The following is a 17,431-nucleotide window of genomic DNA, read 5'->3' as shown; positions in this document are numbered from 1 at the left end:
ATGAAACACAGAAATTGCATCGGGATTGAATACAACAGTCACTACGCGCACTTTCCACCATGGGAGAAATGTCTCTAACAGTCTACGCTTTGATCGTTCCCTGGAAGACCTGTAGTAGTTTCCGATGCACATCTGGAGGCATTCTATAATCTGTGGACTATCAGAGTGATGATGAAACACAGAAATTGCATCGGGATTGAATAAAGCCGTCACCATGCGCACTTTCCTCCATGGAAGTAATGTCTGAAACAGTCTACGCTTTGATCGTTCCCTGGACGACCAGTAGTAGTTTCCGATGCACGTCTGGAGGCATTCTGTAATCTGTGGACCTTAAAAGTGTTGATGAAAAACAGAAATTGCTTCGGGATTGAATACAACAGTCACCATGCGCACTTTTCTCCATGGGAATAATGTCTGAAACAGTCTACGCTTTGATTGTTCCCTGGAAGACCAGTAGTACTTTCTGATGCACATCTTGAGGCATTCTGTAATCTGTGGAGTATCTGAGTGTTGATGAAACACAGAAATTGCATCGGGATTGAATACAACAGTCACCATGCACACCTTCCTCAATGGGAGTAATGTCTCAAACAGTCTACGCTTTGATCGTTCCCTGGAAGACCAGTAGTAGTTTCCCATGCACATCTGGAGGCATTCTGTAATCTGTGGACCTTCCAACTATGGATTGAAACACAGAAATTGCCTCGGGATTGAATACAACAGTCACCATGCGCACTTTACTCCATGGGAGTAATGTCTCAAACAGTCTACGCTTTGATCGTTCCCAGGAAGACCAGTAGTAGTTACCAATCCACATCTGGAGGCATTATGTAACCTGTATACTAACAGAGTGTTGATGAAACACAGAAATTGCATCGGGATTGAATACACAGTCACCATGCGCACTTTCCGCCATGGGAGAAATGTCTCAATCAGTCTAAGATCTGATCGTTCCCTGGAAGACCAGTAGTAGTTTACGATGCACATCTGGAGACAATCTGTAATCTGTGGACTATCAGAGTGTTGATGAAACACAGAAAGTGCATCGGGATAGAATACAACAGTCACCACGCGCACTTTCCACCATGGGAGAAATGTCTCTAACAGTCTACGCTTTGATCGTTCCCTGGAAGACCAGTAGTAGTTTCCGATGCACATCTGGAGGCATTCTGTAATCTGTGGACTATCAGAGTGTTGATGAAACACAGAAATTGCATCGGGATTGAATAAAGCCGTCACCATGCACACCTTCCTCCATGGAAGTAATGTCTCTAACAGTCTACGCTTTGATAATTCCCTGGAAGACCAGTAGCAGTTTCTAATGCACATCTGGAGGCATTCTGTAATCTGTGGACTATCTGAGTGTTGATCAAACAAAAAAATTACATCGGGATTGAATACAACAGTCACCATGCGCACTTTCCTTCATGGGAAAAATGTCTCAAACATTCTACGCTTTGATCGTTCCCTTGAAGGCCAGTAGTAGTTTCCGATGCACATCTGGAGGCATTTAGTAATCTGTGGACTATCAGAGTGTTGATGAAACACAGAAATTGCATCGGGACTGAATACAACAGTCACCATGCGCACTTTCCTCCATGGGAGTAATGTCTCAAACAGTCTACTCTTTGATCGTTCTCTGGAAGACCAGTAGTAGTTTCCGAAGCAAGTCTGGAGGCATTCTGAAATCTGTGGGCTATCAGAGTGTTGATGAAACACAGAAATTGCATCGGGATTGAATACAACAGTCACCATGCGCACTTTCCTCCATGGGAGTAATGTCTCAAACAGTCTACGTTTTGATCGTTCCCTGGAAGACCAGTAGTAGTTTACGATGCACATCTGGAGGCATTCTGTAATCCGTGGACAATCAGAGTGTTGATGAAACACAGAAATTGCATCGGGATTGAATACAACAGTCTTCATGCGCACTTTCCTCCATGGGAGTAATGTCTCAAACAGTCTACGTTTTGATCGTTCCCTGGAAGACCAGTAGTAGTTTACGATGCACATCTGGAGACAATCTTTAATCTGTGGACTATCAGAGTGTTGATGAAACACAGAAATTGCATCGGGATTGAATACAACAGTCACCATGCGCACTTTCCTTCATGGGAAAAATGTCTCAAACATTCTACGCTTTGGTCTGTCCCTTGAAGGCCAGTAGTAGTTTTCGATGCACATCTGGAGGTATTCTGTAATCTGTGGCCTATCAGAGTGTTGATGAAACACAGAAATTGCATCGGGACTGAATACAACAGTCGCCATGCGCACTTTCCTCCATAAAAGTAATGTCTCAAATGGTCTACGCTTTGATCGTTTCCTGGAAGATCAGTAGTAGTTTCCGAAGCACGTCTGGAGGCATTCTATAATCTGTGGACTATCAGAGGAGTGTTGATGAAACACAGAAATTGCATCGGGATTGAATACAGCAGTCACCATGCGCACTTTCCTCCATGGGAGTAATGTCTGAAACAGTCTACGCTTTGATCGTTCCCTGGAAGACCAGTAGTAGTTTCCGATGCACGTCTGGAGGCATTCTGTTATCTGTGGACCTTAAAAGTGTTGATGAAAAACAGAAATTGCATCGGGATTGAATACAACGGTCACCATGCGCACTTTTCTCCATGGGAATAATGTCTGAAACAGTCTACGCTTTGATTGTTCCCTGGAATACCAGTAGTACTTTCCGATGCACATCCTGAGGCATTTTGTAATCTGTGGAGTATCTGAGTGTTGATGATACACAGAAATTGCATCGGGATTGAATACAACAGTCACCATGCACACCTTCCTCAATGGGAGTAATGTCTCAAACAGTCTACGCTTTGATCGTTCCCTGGAAGACCAGTAGTAGTTTCCCATGCACATCTGGAGGCATTCTGTAATCTGTTGACCTTCCAACTATGGATTGAAACACAGAAATTGCCTCGGGATTGAATACAACAGCCACCATGCGCACTTTACTCCATGGGAGTAATGTCTCAAACAGTCTACGCTTTGATCGTTCCCAGGAAGACCAGTAGTAGTTACCGATCCACATCTGGAGGCATTCTGTAACCTGTATACTAACAGAGTGTTGATGAAACACAGAAATTGCATCGGGATTGAATACAAGAGTCACCATGCGCACTTTCCGCCATGGGAGAAATGTCTCAATCAGTCTAAGATCTGATCGTTCCCTGGAAGACCAGTAGTAGTTTACGATGCACATCTGGAGACAATCTGTAATCTGTGGACTATCAGAGTGTTGATGAAACACAGAAATTGCATCGGGATTGAATACAACAGTCACCACGCGCACTTTCCACCATGGGAGAAATGTCTCTAACAGTCTACGCTTTGATCGTTCCCTGGAAGACCAGTAGTAGTTTCCGATGCACATCTGGAAGCATTCTGTAATCTGTGGACTATCAGAGTGTTGATGGCACACAGAAATTGCATCGGGATTGAATAAAGCCGTCACCATGCACACCTTCCTCCATGGAAGTAATGTCTCTAACAGTCTACGCTTTGATAATTCCCTGGAAGACCAGTAGCAGTTTCTAATGCACATCTGGAGGCATTCTGTAATCTGTGGACTATCTGAGTGTTGATCAAACAAAAAAATTACATCGGGATTGAATACAACAGTCACCATGCGCACTTTCCTTCATGGGAAAAATGTCTCAAACATTCTACGCTTTGATCGTTCCCTTGAAGGCCAGTAGTAGTTTCCGATGCACATCTGGAGGCATTTAGTAATCTGTGGACTATCAGAGTGTTGATGAAACACAGAAATTGCATCGGGACTGAATACAACAGTCACCATGCGCACTTTCCTCCATGGGAGTAATGTCTCAAACAGTCTACTCTTTGATCGTTCTCTGGAAGACCAGTAGTAGTTTCCGAAGCAAGTCTGGAGGCATTCTGAAATCTGTGGACTATCAGAGTGTTGATAAAACACAGAAATTGCATCGGGATTGAATACAACAGTCACCATGCGCTCTTTCCTCCATGGTGGTAATGTCTCAAACAGTCTACGTTTTGATCGTTCCCTGGAAGACCAGTAGTAGTTTACGATGCACATCTGGAGGCATTCTGTAGTCTGTGGACTATCACACTGTTGATGAAACACAGAAATTGCATCGGGATTGAATACAACAGGCACCATGCGCACTTTCCTCCATGGGAGTAATGTCTCTAACAGTCTATGCTTTGATCGTTCCCTGGAAGACCAGTAGTAGTTTCCGATTAACATCTGGAGGCATTCTGTAATCTGTGGGCTATCAGAGTGTTGATGAAACACAGAAATTGCATCGGGATTGAATACAACAGTCACCATGCGCACTTTCCTCCATGAGAGTAATGTCTCAAACAGTCTACGTTTTGATCGTTCCCTGGAAGACCAGTAGTAGTTTACGATGCACATCTGGAGGCATTCTGTAATCCGTGGACTATCAGAGTGTTGATGAAACACAGAAATTGCATCGGGATTGAATACAACAGTCTTCATGCGCACTTTCCTCCATGGGAGTAATGTCTGAAACAGTCTACGTTTTGATCGTTCCCTGGAAGACCAGTAGTAGTTTACGATGCACATCTGGAGACAATCTTTAATCTGTGGACTATCAGAGTGTTGATGAAACACAGAAATTGCATCGGGATTGAATACAAAAGTCACCACGCGCACTTTCCACCATGGGAGAAATGTCTCTTACAGTCTACGCTTTGATCGTTCCCTGGAAGACCAGTAGTAGTTTCCGATGCACATCTGGAGGCATTCTGTAATCTGTGGACTATCAGAGTGTTGATGAAACACAGAAATTGCATGGGGATTGAATAAAGCCGTCACCATGCGCACTTTCCTCCATGGAAGTAATGTCTCTAACAGTCTACGCTTTGATAATTCCCTGGAGGACCAGTAGCAGTTTCTAATGCACATCTGGAGGCATTCTGTAATCTGTGGACTATCTGAGTGTTGATCAAACAAAAAAATTACATCGGGATTGAATACAACAGTCACCATGCGCACTTTCCTTCATGGGAAAAATGTCTCAAACATTCTACGCTTTGATCGTTCCCTTGAAGGCCTGTAGTAGTTTCCGATGCACATCTGGAGGTATTCTGTAATCTGTGGCCTATGAGAGTGTTGATGAAACACAGAAATTTTATCGGGATTGAATACAGCATTCACCATGCACACTTTCCTCCATGGGAGTAATGTCTCAAGCAGTCTACGTTTGATCGTTCTCTGGAAGACCAGTAGTAGTTTACGATGCACATCTGGAGAAAATCTGTAATCTGTGGACTATCAGAGTGTTGATGAAACACAGAAATTGCATCGGGATTCAATACAACAGTCACCACGCGCACTTTCCACCATGGGAGAAATGTCTCTAACAGTCTACGCTTTGATCGTTCCCTGGAAGACCAGTAGTAGTTTCCGATGCACATCTGGAGGCATTCTGTAAACTGTGGACTATCAGAGTGTTGATGAAACACAGAAATTGCATGGGGATTGAATAAAGCCGTCACCATGCGCACTTTCCTCCATGGAAGTAATGTCTCTAACAGTCTACGGTTTGATAATTCCCTGAAAGACCAGTAGCAGTTTCTAATGCACATCTGGAGGCATTCTGTAATCTGTGGACTATCTGAGTGTTGATCAAACAAAAAAATTACATCGGGATTGAATACAACAGTCACCATGCGCACTTTCCTCCATGGGAGTAATGTCTCATACAGTCTACTCTTTGATCGTTCTCTGGAAGACCAGTAGTAGTTTCCGAAGCAAGTCTGGAGGCATTCTGTAATCTGTGGACTATCAGAGTGTTGATGAAACACAGAAATTGCATCGGGATTGAATACAACAGTCACCATGCGCACTTTCCTCCATGGGGGTAATTCTCAAACAGTCTACGCTTTTATCGTTCCGTGGAAGACCAGTAGTAGCTTACGATGCACATCTGGAGGCATTCTGTAGTCTGTGGACTATCAGACTGTTGATGAAACACAGAAATTGCATCGGGATTGAATACAACAGGCACCATGCGCACTTTCCTCCATGGGAGTAATGTCTCAAACAGTCTACGCTTTGATCGTTAACTGGAAGACCAACGTTAGTTTCCGATGCACATCTGGAGGCATTCTGTAATCTGTGGACTATCAGAGTGTTGATGAAACTCAGAAAATGCATCGGGATTGAGTAAAACAGTCACCATGTGCACTTTCCTCCATGTGAGTAATTCTAATACAGGCTACGCTTTGATCGTTCCCTGGAAGACCAGTAGTATTTTCCGATGCACATCTGGAGGCATTCTGTAATCTGTGGACTATCAGAGTGTTGATGAAACACAGAAATTGCATCGGGATTGAATAAAGCCGTCACCATGCGCACTTTCCTCCACGGAAGTAATGTCTCTAACAGTCTACGCTTTGATAATTCCCTGGAAGACCAGTAGCAGTTTCTAATGCACATCTGGAGGCATTCTGTAATCTGTGGACTATCTGAGTGTTGATCAAACAAAAAAATTACATCGGGATTGAATACAACAGTCACCATGCGCACTTTCCTTCATGGGAGAAATGTCTCAAACATTCTACGCTTTGATCGTTCCCTTGAAGGCCAGTAGTAGTTTCCGATGCACATCATGAGGTATTCTGTAATCTGTGGCCTATCAGAGTGTTGATGAAACACAGAAATTGCATCGGGATTGAATACAACTGTCACCATGCGCACTTTCCTCCATGGGAGTAATGTCTCAAACAGTCTACGTTTTGATCGTTCCCTGGAAGATAAGTAGTAGTTTACGATGCACATCTGGAGACAATCTGTAATCTGTGGACTATCAGAGTGTTGATGAAACACAGAAATTGCATCGGGATTGAATACAACAGTCACCACGCGCACTTTCCACCATGGGAGAAATGTCTCTAACAGTCTACGCTTTGATCGTTCCCTGGAAGACCAGTAGTAGTTTCCGATGCACATCTGGAGGCATTCTGTAATCTGTGGACTATCAGAGTGTTGATGAAACACAGAAATTATATCGGGACTGAATACAACAGTCACCATGCTCACTTTCCTCCATGGAAGTAATGTCTCTAACAGTCTACGCTTTGATAATTCCCTGGAAGACCAGTAGCAGTTTCTAATGCACATCTGGAGGCATTCTGTAATCTGTGGACTATCTGAGTGTTGATCAAACAAAAAAATTACATCGGGATTGAATACAACAGTCACCATGCGCACTTTCCTCCATGGTTGTAATTCTCAAACAGTCTACGCTTTTACCGTTCCGTGGAAGACCAGTGGTAGTTTCCGATGCACATCTGGAGGCATTCTGTAATCAGTGGACTATCAGAGTGTTGATGAAACTCAGAAAATGCATCGGGATTGAGTAAAACAGTCACCATGTGCACTTTCCTCCATGTGAGTAATTCTAATACAGGCTACGCTTTGATCGTTCCCTGAAAGACCAGTAGTAGTTTCCGATGCATATCTGGAGGCTTTCTGTAATCCGTGGACTATCAGAGTGTCGAAGAAACACAGAAATTGCAAAGCGATTGAATACAACAGTCTTCATGCGCACTTTCCTCCATGGGAGTAATGTCTCAAACAGTCTACGTTTTGATCGTTCCCTGGAAGACCAGTAGTAGTTTACGATACACATCTGGAGACAATCTGTAATCTGTGGACTATCAGAGTGTTGATGAAACACAGAAATTGCATCGGGATTGAATACAACAGTCACTACGCGCACTTTCCACCATGGAAGAAATGTCTCTAACAGTCTACGCTTTGATCGTTCCCTGGAAGACCTGTAGTAGTTTCCGATGCACATCTGGAGGCATTCTATAATCTGTGGACTATCAGAGTGATGATGAAACACAGAAATTGCATCGGGATTGAATAAAGCCGTCACCATGCGCACTTTCCTCCATGGAAGTAATGTCTGAAACAGTCTACGCTTTGATCGTTCCCTGGACGACCAGTAGTAGTTTCCGATGCACGTCTGGAGGCATTCTGTAATCTGTGGACCTTAAAAGTGTTGATGAAAAACAGAAATTGCTTCGGGATTGAATACAACAGTCACCATGCGCACTTTTCTCCATGGGAATAATGTCTGAAACAGTCTACGCTTTGATTGTTCCCTGGAAGACCAGTAGTACTTTCTGATGCACATCTTGAGGTATTCTGTAATCTGTGGAGTATCTGAGTGTTGATGAAACACAGATATTGCATCGGGATTGAATACAACAGTCACCATGCACACCTTCCTCAATGGGAGTAATGTCTCAAACAGTCTACGCTTTGATCGTTCCCTGGAAGACCAGTAGTTGTTTCCCATGCACATCTGGAGGCATTCTGTAATCTGTGGACCTTCCAGCTATGGATTGAAACACAGAAATTGCCTCGGGATTGAATACAACAGTCACCATGCGCACTTTACTCCATGGGAGTAATGTCTCAAACAGTCTACGCTTTGATCGTTCCCAGGAAGACCAGTAGTAGTTACCAATCCACATCTGGAGGCATTATGTAACCTGTATACTAACAGAGTGTTGATGAAACACAGAAATTGCATCGGGATTGAATACACAGTCACCATGCGCACTTTCCGCCATGGGAGAAATGTCTCAATCAGTCTAAGATCTGATCGTTCCCTGGAAGACCAGTAGTAGTTTACGATGCACATCTGGAGACAATCTGTAATCTGTGGACTATCAGAGTGTTGATGAAACACAGAAAGTGCATCGGGATTGAATACAACAGTCACCACGCGCACTTTCCACCATGGGAGAAATGTCTCTAACAGTCTACGCTTTGATCGTTCCCTGGAAGACCAGTAGTAGTTTCCGATGCACATCTGGAGGCATTCTGTAATCTGTGGACTATCAGAGTGTTGATGAAACACAGAAATTGCATCGGGATTGAATAAAGCCGTCACCATGCACACCTTCCTCCATGGAAGTAATGTCTCTAACAGTCTACGCTTTGATAATTCCCTGGAAGACCAGTAGCAGTTTCTAATGCACATCTGGAGGCATTCTGTAATCTGTGGACTATCTGAGTGTTGATCAAACAAAAAAATTACATCGGGATTGAATACAACAGTCACCATGCGCACTTTCCTTCATGGGAAAAATGTCTCAAACATTCTGCGCTTTGATCGTTCCCTTGAAGGCCAGTAGTAGTTTCCGATGCACATCTGGAGGCATTTAGTAATCTGTGGACTATCAGAGTGTTGATGAAACACAGAAATTGCATCGGGACTGAATACAACAGTCACCATGCGCACTTTCCTCCATGGGAGTTATGTCTCAAACAGTCTACTCTTTGATCGTTCTCTGGAAGACCAGTAGTAGTTTCCGAAGCAAGTCTGGAGGCATTCTGAAATCTGTGGACTATCAGAGTGTTGATGAAACACAGAAATTGCATCGGGATTGAATACAACAGTCACCATGCGCTCTTTCCTCCATGGTGGTAATGTCTCAAACAGTCTACGTTTTGATCGTTCCCTGGAACACCAGTAGTAGTTTACAATGCACATCTGGAGGCATTCTGTAGTCTGTGGACTATCACACTGTTGATGAAACACAGATATTGCATCGGGATTGAATACAACAGGCACCATGCGCACTTTCCTCCATGGGAGTAATGTCTCTAACAGTCTATGCTTTGATCGTTCCCTGGAAGACCAGTAGTAGTTTCCGATTAACATCTGGAGGCATTCTGTAATCTGTGGGCTATCAGAGTGTTGATGAAACACAGAAATTGCATCGGGATTGAATACAACAGTCACCATGCGCACTTTCCTCCATGGGAGTAATGTCTCAAACAGTCTACGTTTTGATCGTTCCCTGGAAGACCAGTAGTAGTTTACGATGCACATCTGGAGGCATTCTGTAATCCGTGGACAATCAGAGTGTTGATGAAACACAGAAATTGCATCGGGATTGAATACAACAGTCTTCATGCGCACTTTCCTCCATGGGAGTAATGTCTCAAACAGTCTACGTTTTGATCGTTCCCTGGAAGACCAGTAGTAGTTTACGATGCACATCTGGAGACAATCTTTAATCTGTGGACTATCAGAGTGTTGATGAAACACAGAAATTGCATCGGGATTGAATACAACAGTCACCATGCGCACTTTCCTTCATGGGAAAAATGTCTCAAACATTCTACGCTTTGGTCTGTCCCTTGAAGGCCAGTAGTAGTTTTCGATGCACATCTGGAGGTATTCTGTAATCTGTGGCCTATCAGAGTGTTGATGAAACACAGAAATTGCATCGGGACTGAATACAACAGTCGCCATGCGCACTTTCCTCCATAAAAGTAATGTCTCAAATGGTCTACGCTTTGATCGTTTCCTGGAAGATCAGTAGTAGTTTCCGAAGCACGTCTGGAGGCATTCTATAATCTGTGGACTATCAGAGGAGTGTTGATGAAACACAGAAATTGCATCGGGATTGAATACAGCAGTCACCATGCGCACTTTCCTCCATGGGAGTAATGTCTGAAACAGTCTACGCTTTGATCGTTCCCTGGAAGACCAGTAGTAGTTTCCGATGCACGTCTGGAGGCATTCTGTTATCTGTGGACCTTAAAAGTGTTGATGAAAAACAGAAATTGCATCGGGATTGAATACAACAGTCACCATGCGCACTTTTCTCCATGGGAATAATGTCTGAAACAGTCTACGCTTTGATTGTTCCCTGGAAGACCAGTAGTACTTTCCGATGCACATCCTGAGGCATTTTGTAATCTGTGGAGTATCTGAGTGTTGATGATACACAGAAATTGCATCGGGATTGAATACAACAGTCACCATGCACACCTTCCTCAATGGGAGTAATGTCTCAAACAGTCTACGCTTTGATCGTTCCCTGGAAGACCAGTAGTAGTTTCCCATGCACATCTGGAGGCATTCTGTAATCTGTCGACCTTCCAACTATGGATTGAAACACAGAAATTGCCTCGGGATTGAATACAACAGCCACCATGCGCACTTTACTCCATGGGAGTAATGTCTCAAACAGTCTACGCTTTGATCGTTCCCAGGAAGACCAGTAGTAGTTACCGATCCACATCTGGAGGCATTCTGTAACCTGTATACTAACAGAGTGTTGATGAAACACAGAAATTGCATCGGGATTGAATACAAGAGTCACCATGCGCACTTTCCGCCATGGGAGAAATGTCTCAATCAGTCTAAGATCTGATCGTTCCCTGGAAGACCAGTAGTAGTTTCCGATGCACATCTGGAAGCATTCTGTAATCTGTGGACTATCAGAGTGTTGATGGCACACAGAAATTGCATCGGGATTGAATAAAGCCGTCACCATGCACACCTTCCTCCATGGAAGTAATGTCTCTAACAGTCTACGCTTTGATAATTCCCTGGAAGACCAGTAGCAGTTTCTAATGCACATCTGGAGGCATTCTGTAATCTGTGGACTATCTGAGTGTTGATCAAACAAAAAAATTACATCGGGATTGAATACAACAGTCACCATGCGCACTTTCCTTCATGGGAAAAATGTCTCAAACATTCTACGCTTTGATCGTTCCCTTGAAGGCCAGTAGTAGTTTCCGATGCACATCTGGAGGCATTTAGTAATCTGTGGACTATCAGAGTGTTGATGAAACACAGAAATTGCATCGGGACTGAATACAACAGTCACCATGCGCACTTTCCTCCATGGGAGTAATGTCTCAAACAGTCTACTCTTTGATCGTTCTCTGGAAGACCAGTAGTAGTTTCCGAAGCAAGTCTGGAGGCATTCTGAAATCTGTGGACTATCAGAGTGTTGATAAAACACAGAAATTGCATCGGGATTGAATACAACAGTCACCATGCGCTCTTTCCTCCATGGTGGTAATGTCTCAAACAGTCTACGTTTTGATCGTTCCCTGGAAGACCAGTAGTAGTTTACGATGCACATCTGGAGGCATTCTGTAGTCTGTGGACTATCACACTGTTGATGAAACACAGAAATTGCATCGGGATTGAATACAACAGGCACCATGCGCACTTTCCTCCATGGGAGTAATGTCTCTAACAGTCTATGTTTTGATCGTTCCCTGGAAGACCAGTAGTAGTTTCCGATTAACATCTGGAGGCATTCTGTAATCTGTGGGCTATCAGAGTGTTGATGAAACATAGAAATTGCATCGGGATTGAATACAACAGTCACCATGCGCACTTTCCTCCATGAGAGTAATGTCTCAAACAGTCTACGTTTTGATCGTTCCCTGGAAGACCAGTAGTAGTTTACGATGCACATCTGGAGGCATTCTGTAATCCGTGGACTATCAGAGTGTTGATGAAACACAGAAATTGCATCGGGATTGAATACTACAGTCTTCATGCGCACTTTCCTCCATGGGAGTAATGTCTCAAACAGTCTACGTTTTGATCGTTCCCTGGAAGACCAGTAGTAGTTTACGATGCACATCTGGAGACAATCTTTAATCTGTGGACTATCAGAGTGTTGATGAAACACAGAAATTGCATCGGGATTGAATACAAAAGTCACCACGCGCACTTTCCACCATGGGAGAAATGTCTCTTACAGTCTACGCTTTGATCGTTCCCTGGAAGACCAGTAGTAGTTTCCGATGCACATCTGGAGGCATTCTGTAATCTGTGGACTATCAGAGTGTTGATGAAACACAGAAATTGCATGGGGATTGAATAAAGCCGTCACCATGCGCACTTTCCTCCATGGAAGTAATGTCTCTAACAGTCTACGCTTTGATAATTCCCTGGAGGACCAGTAGCAGTTTCTAATGCACATCTGGAGGCATTCTGTAATCTGTGGACTATCTGAGTGTTGATCAAACAAAAAAATTACATCGGGATTGAATACAACAGTCACCATGCGCACTTTCCTTCATGGGAAAAATGTCTCAAACATTCTACGCTTTGATCGTTCCCTTGAAGGCCTGTAGTAGTTTCCGATGCACATCTGGAGGTATTCTGTAATCTGTGGCCTATGAGAGTGTTGATGAAACACAGAAATTTTATCGGGATTGAATACAGCATTCACCATGCACACTTTCCTCCATGGGAGTAATGTCTCAAGCAGTCTACGTTTGATCGTTCTCTGGAAGACCAGTAGTAGTTTACGATGCACATCTGGAGAAAATCTGTAATCTGTGGACTATCAGAGTGTTGATGAAACACAGAAATTGCATCGGGATTCAATACAACAGTCACCACGCGCACTTTCCACCATGGGAGAAATGTCTCGAACAGTCTACGCTTTGATCGTTCCCTGGAAGACCAGTAGTAGTTTCCGATGCACATCTGGAGGCATTCTGTAAACTGTGGACTATCAGAGTGTTGATGAAACACAGAAATTGCATGGGGATTGAATAAAGCCGTCACCATGCGCACTTTCCTCCATGGAAGTAATGTCTCTAACAGTCTACGGTTTGATAATTCCCTGAAAGACCAGTAGCAGTTTCTAATGCACATCTGGAGGCATTCTGTAATCTGTGGACTATCTGAGTGTTGATCAAACAAAAAAATTACATCGGGATTGAATACAACAGTCACCATGCGCACTTTCCTCCATGGGAGTAATGTCTCATACAGTCTACTCTTTGATCGTTCTCTGGAAGACCAGTAGTAGTTTCCGAAGCAAGTCTGGAGGCATTCTGTAATCTGTGGACTATCAGAGTGTTGATGAAACACAGAAATTGCATCGGGATTGAATACAACAGTCACCATGCGCACTTTCCTCCATGGGGGTAATTCTCAAACAGTCTACGCTTTTATCGTTCCGTGGAAGACCAGTAGTAGTTTACGATGCACATCTGGAGGCATTCTGTAGTCTGTGGACCATCAGACTGTTGATGAAACACAGAAATTGCATCGGGATTGAATACAACAGGCACCATGCGCACTTTCCTCCATGGGAGTAATGTCTCAAACAGTCTACGCTTTGATCGTTAACTGGAAGACCAACGTTAGTTTCCGATGTACATCTGGAGGCATTCTGTAATCTGTGGACTATCAGAGTGTTGATGAAACTCAGAAAATGCATCGGGATTGAGTAAAACAGTCACCATGTGCACTTTCCTCCATGTGAGTAATTCTAATACAGGCTACGCTTTGATCGTTCCCTGGAAGACCAGTAGTATTTTCCGATGCACATCTGGAGGCATTCTGTAATCCATGGACTATCAGAGTGTCGAAGAAACACAGAAATTACATCGGGATTGAATACAACAGTCTTCATGCGCACTTTCTTTTATGGGAGTAATGTCTCAAACAGTCTACGTTTTGATCGTTCCCTGGAAGACCAGTAGTAGTTTACGATGCACATCTGGAGACAATCTGTAATCTGTGGACTATCAGAGTGTTGATGAAACACAGAAATTGCATCGGGATTGAATACAACAGTCACCACGCGCACTTTCCACCATGGGAGAAATGTCTCTAACAGTCTACGCTTTGATCGTTCCCTGGAAGACCAGGAGTAGTTTCCGATGCACATCTGGAGGCAATCTGTAATCTGTGAAGTATCTGAGTGTTGATGAAACACAGAAATTGCATCGGGATTGAATACAACAGTCACCATGCACACCTTCCTCAATGGGAGTAATGTCTCAAACAGTCTACGCTTTGATCGTTCCCTGGAAGACCAGTAGTAGTTTCCCATGCACATCTGGAGGCATTCTGTAATCTGTGGACCTTCCAACTATAGATTGAAACACAGAAATTACATCGGGATTGAATACAACAGTCTTCATGCGCACTTTCTTTTATGGGAGTAATGTCTCAAACAGTCTACGTTTTGATCGTTCCCTGGAAGACCAGTAGTAGTTTACGATGCACATCTGGAGACAATCTGTAATCTGTGAACTATCAGAGTGTTGATGAAACACAGAAATTGCATCGGGATTGAATACAACAGTCACCATGCGCACTTTCCACCATGGGAGAAATGTCTCTAACAGTCTACGCTTTGATCGTTCCCTGGAAGACCAGTAGTAGTTTCCGATGCACATCTGGAAGCATTCTGTAATCTGTTGACTATCAGAGTGTTGATGGCACACAGAAATTGCATCGGGATTGAATAAAGCCGTCACCATGCACACCTTCCTCCATGGAAGTAATGTCTCTAACAGTCTACGCTTTGATAATTCCCTGGAAGACCAGTAGCAGTTTCTAATGCACATCTGGAGGCATTCTGTAATCTGTGGACTATCTGAGTGTTGATCAAACAAAAAAATTACATCGGGATTGAATACAACAGTCACCATGCGCACTTTCCTTCATGGGAAAAATGTCTCAAACATTCTACGCTTTGATCGTTCCCTTGAAGGCCAGTAGTAGTTTCCGATGCACATCTGGAGGCATTTAGTAATCTGTGGACTATCAGAGTGTTGATGAAACACAGAAATTGCATCGGGACTGAATACAACAGTCACCATGCGCACTTTCCTCCATGGGAGTAATGTCTCAAACAGTCTACTCTTTGATCGTTCTCTGGAAGACCAGTAGTAGTTTCCGAAGCAAGTCTGGAGGCATTCTGAAATCTGTGGACTATCAGAGTGTTGATAAAACACAGAAATTGCATCGGGATTGAATACAACAGTCACCATGCGCTCTTTCCTCCATGGTGGTAATGTCTCAAACAGTCTACGTTTTGATCGTTCCCTGGAAGACCAGTAGTAGTTTACGATGCACATCTGGAGGCATTCTGTAGTCTGTGGACTATCACACTGTTGATGAAACACAGAAATTGCATCGGGATTGAATACAACAGGCACCATGCGCACTTTCCTCCATGGGAGTAATGTCTCTAACAGTCTATGCTTTGATCGTTCCCTGGAAGACCAGTAGTAGTTTCCGATTAACATCTGGAGGCATTCTGTAATCTGTGGGCTATCAGAGTGTTGATGAAACACAGAAATTGCATCGGGATTGAATACAACAGTCACCATGCGCACTTTCCTCCATGAGAGTAATGTCTCAAACAGTCTACGTTTTGATCGTTCCCTGGAAGACCAGTAGTAGTTTACGATGCACATCTGGGGCATTCTGTAATCCGTGGACTATCAGAGTGTTGATGAAACACAGAAATTGCATCGGGATTGAATACAACAGTCTTCATGCGCACTTTCCTCCATGGGAGTAATGTCTCAAACAGTCTACGTTTTGATCGTTCCCTGGAAGACCAGTAGTAGTTTACGATGCACATCTGGAGACAATCTTTAATCTGTGGACTATCAGAGTGTTGATGAAACACAGAAATTGAATCGGGATTGAATACAAAAGTCACCACTCGCACTTTCCACCATGGGAGAAATGTCTCTTACAGTCTACGCTTTGATCGTTCCCTGGAAGACCAGTAGTAGTTTCCGATGCACATCTGGAGGCATTCTGTAATCTGTGGACTATCAGAGTGTTGATGAAACACAGAAATTGCATGGGGATTGAATAAAGCCGTCACCATGCGCACTTTCCTCCATGGAAGTAATGTCACTAACAGTCTACGCTTTGATAATTCCCTGGAGGACCAGTAGCAGTTTCTAATGCACATCTGGAGGCATTCTGTAATCTGTGGACTATCTGAGTGTTGATCAAACAAAAAAATTACATCGGGATTGAATACAACAGTCACCATGCGCACTTTCCTTCATGGGAAAAATGTCTCAAACATTCTACGCTTTGATCGTTCCCTTGAAGGCCTGTAGTAGTTTCCGATGCACATCTGGAGGTATTCTGTAATCTGTGGCCTATGAGAGTGTTGATGAAACACAGAAATTTTATCGGGATTGAATACAACATTCACCATGCACACTTTCCTCCATGGGAGTAATGTCTCAAGCAGTCTACGTTTGATCGTTCTCTGGAAGACCAGTAGTAGTTTACGATGCACATCTGGAGAAAATCTGTAATCTGTGGACTATCAGAGTGTTGATGAAACACAGAAATTGCATCGGGATTCAATACAACAGTCACCACGCGCACTTTCCACCATGGGAGAAATGTCTCTAACAGTCTACGCTTTGATCGTTCCCTGGAAGACCAGTAGTAGTTTCCGATGCACATCTGGAGGCATTCTGTAAACTGTGGACTATCAGAGTGTTGATGAAACACTGAAATTGCATGGGGATTGAATAAAGCCGTCACCATGCGCACTTTCCTCCATGGAAGTAATGTCTCTAACAGTCTACGCTTTGATAATTCCCTGAAAGACCAGTAGCAGTTTCTAATGCACATCTGGAGGCATTCTGTAATCTGTGGACTATCTGAGTGTTGATCAAACAAAAAAATTACATCGGGATTGAATACAACAGTCACCATGCGCACTTTCCTCCATGGGAGTAATGTCTCATACAGTCTACTCTTTGATCGTTCTCTGGAAGACCAGTAGTAGTTTCCGAAGCAAGTCTGGAGGCATTCTGTAATCTGTGGACTAT

Source organism: Schistocerca gregaria, unplaced genomic scaffold (assembly GCF_023897955.1).
Source record: "Schistocerca gregaria isolate iqSchGreg1 unplaced genomic scaffold, iqSchGreg1.2 ptg000066l, whole genome shotgun sequence".
Taxonomy (NCBI): Eukaryota; Metazoa; Arthropoda; class Insecta; order Orthoptera; family Acrididae; genus Schistocerca; species Schistocerca gregaria.
Note: the sequence above shows the minus strand (reverse complement) of the source record.